This window comes from Propithecus coquereli, unplaced genomic scaffold (assembly GCF_000956105.1).
Source record: "Propithecus coquereli isolate 6110/MARCELLA unplaced genomic scaffold, Pcoq_1.0 Scaffold482, whole genome shotgun sequence".
Taxonomy (NCBI): Eukaryota; Metazoa; Chordata; class Mammalia; order Primates; family Indriidae; genus Propithecus; species Propithecus coquereli.
Genome location: NW_012150641.1, coordinates 1,231,004 through 1,237,212, shown reverse-complemented (window position 1 = coordinate 1,237,212; position 6,209 = coordinate 1,231,004).

Sequence of the window (6,209 nt, the reverse complement as noted above, 5' to 3'; positions counted from 1 at the left end):
GTGGTATTCTGGAAAACTCTGCCCCCTGTAACAAGGGCAGGTGTAACTTAGCTCCATGTATTATTGCTGTAGTGGACATTTTTCATTTGGGGCTGCTCAACATGCATATACTTTTCCTATTTAGAAAGAATCTCAACATAGTTGGGAGGTGGAGGGTTGCTTCCAACTAAAGAAGCTGCAAGAGGGGAAGACATGCCCTTGCCCTGCTCTCAGGTACCTAGAGCCAGACATATGACTAAACTTGATATCCTGCTACTTTGTATCCCTTGCGTTAGGTTCGAAGAATCAAGGGAATATGGGAATCATTGATGAAGCATCCTGTGTCCTACAGCAAAGGTGACAGGGCCATGGTCCAGGGGCCAGCACAGGGTTGCTCTTCTTTTAGAAAAATCTCATGTGATATGACTGTTGCTGTAGTTCTGAATACTCAGCCTCACTTGGTTCTTATTCCCTTCTTCAAGCCTGTTCTTCAGCCTTCTATAAATTATTTCATAGCCTTACTTCTGTTATATGCAACCAAGAACCTTAACTAGAATAATTTTTTGATTTTTTTTTTTTTTGAGACAGTCTCACTTTATTGCCTGTGCTAGAGTGCAGTGGCATCCTCATAGCTCACTACAACCTCAAACTCCTGGGCTCAATGGATCCTCCTGCCTCAGCCTTCTGAGTAGGTGGGACTACAGGCGTGTGCCACCACGCCCAGCTAATTTTTGTGTCTTTAGTAGAGACAAGGTCTTGTTATTGTCCAGGCTCTTAACTAGAATACTTGCCAGAGCTTCTGATTTTTCAAGGGAAGCTTCCAAACCAGATACTTATACAAATTCTGATTTTAAAAATTTTAATTGAATGTCTTAGTCTATTTGTCACCTATAACAAAATACCTTAGACTGGGTAATTTATAAAGAACAGAAATTTGTTTCTCATAGTTCTGGAGTCTGGGAAGTCCAAGAGCAAGGAACTAGCAGATTCAGAGTCTAGTGAGGGCTTGCTCTGTTTCCAAGATGGTGTCTTCTTGCTATGTCCTCATATGGCAGAAGAGACAGAAGGGCTGAGCAACTCTCTAAACCTTTTTCTGTGAGACAAGTCTCGCTCTGTTGCCCAGGCTAGAGTGTAGTGGCATCATCATATTATAGCTCACAGCAACCCCAAACTCCTGGGCTCAAGTGATCCTCCTACCTCAGCCTCCTGAGTAGCTGGGTACTATAGCCATGCACCACCACACCCAGCTAATTTTTCTATTTTTTTTTTTTTTTTTAGAGATGGGGGAATCTTACTCTTGCTCAGGCTAGTCTTGAACTCCTGGCCTCAAACAATTCTCCCACCTCAGCCTCCCAGAGTGCTAGGATTACAGGCATGAGCCATCTCTCTTTGTCACCTGAAACCTTTTTTATAAGGGCATTAATCTTATTCACAAGGATGACTTAATCATTTCCCCAAAGTCCTTGCCTCTTAATATAATACTATCACCTTGGGGTTTAAGTGCCAATATGAATTTTGGAGAGACATATATGTTAAAACCATAACATTTTGTCAGTTTTTGGTTTCAGTGTTTACTAGTCTCATAAAAGAAGTTGGAAAATGTTTCCTTTTTATTTTCTGAAAGAGTTTGTATAGGACTGTTATTATTTCTTCCTTACCTATTTGATAGGATTGAAAAAAGCCAGTCATGGTAGATTTGTATTGTGTGGGCTTAGCTAAACTGGGACTATTTTCCAGAAGTCTCTTCCTTGCACTGTTTCAGGTTAGCTTGAGCCACAAAAACATTTTGTATGCGATTTGGAAGTAGATGTAGAACATTTATTGCCAGTGTGAATTCCCTCTGCCACAGTAACTAACAACATTTGAGATAGTGGCTGATCTGTCACCCTGGGTGCTAGAATGAGACACGGAGCGGAGCCCATAGCTGATCCTTGATGGATCAGTCGTGCCATGGACTGAATTGTGTCACTCCCAAATTCATATGTTGAAGCCCTAACCCCAATATGATTGTATTTAGAGATGGAGCTTTTAAGAAAGTAATTGTGGTTAAATGAGGTCATAAGATTGGGGGCCCTATGCAATAGGATTAGTGTCCTAGTAAGAAGAGACACCAGACAGCTCTCTCTCTCTCTGCAAACATGCACTGAGGAAGGGCCATGTGAGGACACAGCTAGATGGCAGCTGTCTTCAAGCCAGGAAGGAAGCCCTGCCCAGAAACTGAGTCAGTGGGAACATTGATCTTTGATTTCTTGCCTCAAGAACTGTGAGAAAATTAATTCTGTTATTTAAGCCACCTCAGTCTATGGACTTTTGTTAGTATGAGTGAGAATTTAACCTGGTTGTTGTAAGCTACTGAGATTTTAGGGTTGCTTATTACCAGCATAACTGAGACTACCCTGATTGACACAACTTCTTTGGTTAAAGGGAAAAGAGAAAGGTATTGAAACTGAAGCTGTTATTTACAGATTTTGATTTGAATGACAATAGGATAGCAAGGCTTTAAGACGCTAGTAATATGCCACAAAAGATGACAATAAATTTATGAAGTCTGAGTAACTAAAGACATGTTTACAAATACCCTTGACAGAAAAAGAATGGAAAGATTTTAAGACACAGCACAGGTATCCACTTCACAGTTGGATCCTTGTTCCTCAATATAGATTGGGATTTACAGTAGTCACCCCTTATCCAAGGTTTTGCTTTGCTTTCTGTGGGTTCAGTTACCAGCAGTCAACCATGGTCCAAAAATATTAAATGGAAAATTCCAGAAATAGACAATTCATAAGTTTTAAATTGTGCACCATTCTGTATTGTTATAATTGTTCTATTTTATTATTATTGTTAATCTCTTACTGTGCCTAATTTATAAATTAAACTTTATCGTAATTATGTACATATAAGAAAAAACATAGTATACACAGGGTTCAGTGTATTTACAGTTTCATGCATCCACTGGGGGTCTTGGAACGTATCCCCTGTAGAAAAGGGAGGGCTACTGTATGTTCTTCATATCTTTGGTCTAATGTCTTAAAGAACACTCTTAGGTTTTATTACAGTTTCCTATAATAAATTGGCTCACTGCTTAGCATCCCGATATTCGCAGCAACCTAGTAAATAAATTTTTATCTTGAAAATAGCCTTTTTTTTTTTAAACCCCCAGGGCTCTTAGTTCAAGTCTGTAGTCACTGCCTCTAGCCAAGATTAACCAGCCAGCTCTGAAGCGGAGAAATATAAATAGGGTAAATAAAAACCAAGTGTCTCAAGAGTATAAGACAAAGCATGCATTGGGAGAAAATATTTGCAAAAGAGGTATCTGACAAAGGACTTTTATCCAAAATATACGAAGAACTCTTAAAACTCAATAATAAAAATTAACGACCCAATTTAAAAATGCACAAAAGATCTGAATAGAGACACCTCACCAAAGATGATATACAGATGGCAAATAAGCATATGAAAAGATGTTCCTAGGGAATTGCCAATTAAAACAATAATGAGATACCACTACAGCTATTAGAATAGCCACAATCCAAAACACCGACAACACTAAATGCTGGCGAGGATGCAGAACAACAGGAACTCTCATTCACTGTGGATGGGAATGCAAAATGGCACAGCCAATTTGGAAGATAGTTGGCAGTTTCTTATAAAACTAAACATGCTCTTATCATACAATCCAGCAATCGTACTCCTAGATATTTACCCAAATGAATTGAAATCTTACACCAACACCAAAACCCGCACACAAATGTGTACATCAGCTTTATTTATAATTGCCAAAAATTTGAAGCAATCGAGATGTCCTTCAGTAGGTGAATGAATGAACTGTGGTACATCCATACAATGTAACATTATTCAGCACTAAAATCAAATGAACTATCAAGCCACAAAAAGACATGAAGGAACTTTAAATACACACTCTTAAGAATAACAGCCCAGCCTGAAAAAGCTACATACTATATCATTCCAACCATGTAACATTCTGGAAAAGGCAAAACTATGGAGATAGTAAAAGATCACTGGTTGCCAGGAATTTGGGGGTAGGAAGGAAGGGATGAATAGGTGGCACACAGGGGATTTTTAGGGCAGTGAAACTGTTCTGTATGGTACTATTGCTTCAGCCTCCCGAGTAGCTGGGACTACAGGCATGCGCCACCATGCCCGGCTAATTTTTTCTATATATATTTTTAGCTGTCCAATTAATTTCTTTCTATTTTTGGTAGAGACGGGGTCTCGCTCTTGTTCAGGCTGGTCTCGAACTCCTGAGCTCAAACAATCCGCCCGCCTCGGCCTCCCAGAGTGCTAGGATTACAGGTGCGAGCCACCACACCCGGCCCATAACATTGATCTTTTTAATTTTTTTGAGACAGGATCTCGCTCTGTCACCCAGGCCGGAGCGCAGTGCATCATAGCTCACTGAAACCTCAAACTCTTGGGCCCAAGCTATCTTCCTAGCCCCTGCCTGTAGTCCCATGTTCCCCAGGAAGCTGGGACTATAGGTGTGTGACACCACGCCCGGCTAGTTTTTCTATTTTTTGTAGAGACAGGGTCTCACTCTTGCTCAGGCTGGTCTCGAACTCCTGGCCTCAAGCAGTCCTCCTGCCTTGGCCTCCCAGAGTGGTAGGATTACAGGCTTGAGCCACCACACCTGGCCCAACACTCACATTTTTTAAGAGCAGAGACCAATTATTTTGTAGGGGCCCCTCAGTCTGGGTTTGTCTCTTGTTTCTTCATAATTAGATTCAAGTAATGCATTTTTGTAGAAATATCACAGAAACGTTGCTGTGTTCTTCTCAGTGCATCGTATCGTGGGCAGCAGTAGTTGTACCTATACTGGCAATGTTAACTTTCGTCACTGGGTTAAGGGCGTGTCTGCCTGGTTTCTGACTAAGGATCCTGCTGATTATATTTCCCCTGCAAGAAGTCTTATAATACAAAGTAGGCAGAACAAAGAATGTTCATTGGTGAACTGCAAACAATCCTTCAAAACTCAGCTTAAGGGACCTTGTGGCAAGTCCTCACTGAGCATCTCTTTACAGACTTAGAAGTCTTTGCTTTGTGCCCATATTTTTGCCTTCAGCAGTGTCTCTACTTGTTGGTACCTCCGAAGGCCAGCATGGTGCCTGGCACATAACTGGTACTTATAATGTCAAATGAATGAATGAAATTGACAGGCTAGAGCTGGGGGTGGGTAAGGAGAGCTGAATGAGGAAAACTGCAGAGTGACAGTGGATTTCAGGGAGGCTCTCTTTCTGATACAGACGGCACCTCTATCTGGAGAAGAGGAAGGGTGTTTGCTTCTAGCTGTCTAGATTGGTTTTCTCCACCCCATTCAAGGCAGAGAGGTAACGTTTCAGGACTGGAAGGCAGTTATGTTATTACAAGTGACCTGAGTTATGTGTGGAGCAAGATCCTAGTGGTCCCTGGCAGCCATTTCCCAGGAGTCCTGCCATTGCATTAGGAGAGAGACAGGCAAAAAGAGAGGGCATGTCCTTCCAAGAACGGCACACTCAGTGCCGGGGTGGAGGGGCGGGGAGGAGGAGAGAAGCAAACATCTGGTCCCTGCATGACTCACCGGAGTTAGAAGTGGGCCATCTGCGCAAAACCCAAAGGAAAGGCTCACAAGAGCTCATCATCGGCTAAGCACTCACCCCGTAATGTCAGGGGAAGTGCCTAAAAGTGAAAAGAAATCCTAGGCCAAAGGTCCAGATGTGGAGAAGTTATTCTGAGAAAGGAGTTAGGCAACAGAAAGGATGTTGCAGCAGTTCAAATTAAACAGAACAATAAGACTTTCCAAAGGAGACTTGGGGAAGCAAAAAGCAAAATATCAGGATCAAATTTTAAGTGGAAAAGGGAAAATCTAATTATATCCAAACAAAAAAAATCATAAATCAATTATAATTAAGAAAAGTAGACATAAGATAAATAAGTTTCTAAAAGGCAAAGTCTCATGTTAAAACGGAAAGGCAATTTGCTCAGGAAGCTCACATTTCCTGTCCACTGTGTTTGCTTGGAAAACATAGTAGAGTCAACCAGCTGGGGTAATTAATTCCAGCGCAAAAATGTCAGAACCTGGGTAAACAAAGATTAGCATCGAGATAACAAAAATAAGGAGGAACCAGGAACTGAAAAAGAAACCAAATTCAGTAAGTTTAAAGGGACAGAATTCTGAACAAAATTCCGAAGATTCCATGGACAAACTTGTTCTGTCATCAGTTAACTTTTAGAAT